Here is a 3,231-nt window from a genome sequence, read left to right on the forward strand (position 1 = left end):
GTTTATTATCTATGCATAGTCACTTTAACTCTACCTACATGTACATATTACCTAAATTACCTCAGCTAACCGGTGCCCCCGCACATTGACTCTGTACCGGTAGCCTCGCTATTGTATTTTACTGCTGCTCTTTAATTATTTGTTACTTTTATTTCTTATTTTTTACTTATCAATTTGTTTTATTTGTATTTGTTTTTTATGATTTTTTTTAACTTAGCAGGTATTTTTCTTAACTGCATTGTTGGTTAAGGGCTTGTAAGTAAGCATTTCACTGTTAGGTGAAACACCTGTTGTATTCGGCACATGTGACAATTTATTTTATTTTTTTTTAATTGAATGGCACACATACACAATCCATGTCTCAAGGTCTAGAAATCCTTCTTTAACCTGTCTTCTCCCCTTCATCTAGACTGATTTGAAGTGGATTTAACAAGTGACATCAATAAGGGATCATAGCGTTCACCTGGATTCACCTGGTCAGTCTATGTCATGGAAAGAGCAGGTGTTCCTAATGTTTAATACACTCAGTGTATTTTTAAGCAATAAGGACCGAGGAGGTGTGGTATATGCCCAATGGGCTGTTCTTAGGCACAACGCAACAGTTAGCATCAAAAGCACACATACACAAAAAAAATCTCCCTACAAAGACCATAGACGGTACACAAGATAATGATCTCACAAGTCTGACCTAGCTTTTATTGATCTGTGTAAACCTAACTCCTTGTAAAATCTTTACATGCAAACATACACAGATACTTATATTTTGTTTCTCTCAAGTCCATGCACTACTTATTTACAAAAAACCAACAAACAATTCATTTAAATAGAGTAGGCAGAACAAAACGGAGAACAGTTGTATCCTCTTTAGGTTTAGCGATACTTACTATCCGATACTTACTATCCAGAAAAGTGAATAGAAACGAATTAAGATTAAAGACCACTAAACTGGTCAAAAACAGAACAGGTAGGCTACAATAGTACCGTAGTAGAACCAGTGAAAACCAAGTGCATACGCAACAAAATAAAGTTGAAATTGTGGCTACTGGTGAACAGCAGGCCAATACAGTTCAGACAGAGGCTCTCATGACTGTGGGAGCCCCTGTTTTTACCCATCAAAGGAGGAGACAGAGCACTTGGTGAAAATACATCACTCTATGGATGAGATTAATCTCCTTTAATCTTCTACCTTCAGGAACTAATCGGTGAGATCCATTTGTTAATGTGCTTGACTGTTTACGCACAATAATCAGCCCTCTAAGCGTTATCTGAGCTCTGTGTACAGGGTCCTAGCTTTTGCTCTCATCCCTGTCACATTACCAAGCTGAGGATGCTCCGAAGAGGGTCTAAAGTAGCCTGGTACATCAATTAATGTATCCATTGTTAGCCTAATGATAACAATAATTGTCCTGATATTCATGCTGCAATAAATGTATGTTGCTGTGGACTTCAGTGTTTTAAAAAAGCATTTGGACCAATGTTAAGGGGTAGAGACAAATCATCAAATTACAATATAATTTGTTTCTTAAGTCAATGTATATATCATGAACCACAAGATCTCTCATGCATCGTTTTTTTTGAGAAACTTGCAAACAGCTGTATAAATTGAGGTCATTCCATGGTATAAGATGTGCTTTCCTTGAATTACGCTAATTGGTCAACAGCCACCCGGCAAAACTTTGAGTGATTGGTGCAGCAAAAAAGAATGAAGAACGAATGGAGGCGGCCAGAGTGGGTTAAGGGGGGTGCATTGCGGGGAGGAGCGGGTTGGGGTGTGTGACTGCTCCATCCACAGAAAACACAAGAGTCACGAGCACAGTGCATGCAAGCAGCACGTTTACTTATGACATAGCCTTACCCATGTTGTCTTATTTAATGTGACTAAGGGGGAGCAGACTTTAAGTGTCAGTGAAAAATCTGATCATGTGCATTCAATGTAAAAATGTCAGTCAGTAAAAAACCTCAGTAAACATTCATTTAAACCACACCTGTTATAGTATACTTCTCATTACTAGACAGGGAAATAATGTTTTCCTGTCTCCTCTCTTCCTTCACCGTAAACAAAGAACTGAACCAGATTTTCAACTTTTCAGTGCAAACATTCTCATCAAAAATGTAACATGTTCCCACTACCTCTATAAACACGACTCAAATAAGAACACAGTGAACACCTGGCAGAAAGTGAGCACAGTTTCTTCTAATAGGAGTGCTATCATTCAAAATATTTAAACTGATACTGAAATAAAAATATATGATTTGAATTGCCTGTTTAGTATGTAATATATTAAAACATAATCAATGTTCTCTCCAAACTAAATGTCAGTCAAGTGTTTTGTGAATCATTCCCATAGTCCAGATTATTTTTATCTTTAACTTCAGAAATTCTGCAACACATAAACCTTCTTCTCGAGAATGCCATAATATTCATTAGATATCCTTAAATAAACATGTGACTTTAGGAACATTTGAAATAGTTCAGAGGGCAGCTGTGGGTCCTCGGTGTGTTTTCATGTGGTTTTGCATGCTCATACAAGTGGTAATAATACTGCATGATGTCATTTTACCAGAAATCAAGGATTACAACCTGCCAGTCTAATGAACTTCATAGTTCCATGGGTGCTGCAGCTGTAATCCCACATAGAATTCCATAACATATTGCTTCAACATCTTTTGTGCTAGTGCATTTCAAAATTCTTTAGGATGTGTCAAGTTCAGTATATAACATCATCAACTGCCATGATTATCTCAATGCAACTGTATAATGCAATGTCAAGCTGTTGTTTTTATTATCTTCAAAGGTATTATTTATGTATTTTTTGCCTTAAATTGTTGAATCCCTAAATTGTTTTTGAAGGATGATTTTAAAGTATACCATGTTTTGCCTCTGGGGGAGTCTTTCCAGATAAGTCTCAGTACAGGGGGAGAGACATGAGATGGGAATATCACATCTTGGACAACAGGGGAGGATGGGAAAGGTGCATGTGGCGGGTTGGGTTGAGGGCAGGAAAGAATGCAGACAGCCAGACAGGAAGACTACTGGTTAGTCCAACATTAAAGGTTCTTGGGGAGGTTAGAGAGGGTAATGTGAGAAAGGAGAGGGGGCTGAGTGTTGAGGGAGATGACTTCGCTCATTCTAATAGGGGTTAGTTGCTGTTGACAGGATTCTCATTCAACAGGGTGTGCCAGCGCTCTATCTTCTTGTCCTTGTTCTTCAGGCACTCATACCAGTGCTTC

This window comes from Salvelinus sp. IW2-2015, linkage group LG15 (genome assembly GCF_002910315.2).
Source record: "Salvelinus sp. IW2-2015 linkage group LG15, ASM291031v2, whole genome shotgun sequence".
Lineage (NCBI taxonomy): Eukaryota > Metazoa > Chordata > Actinopteri > Salmoniformes > Salmonidae > Salvelinus > Salvelinus sp. IW2-2015.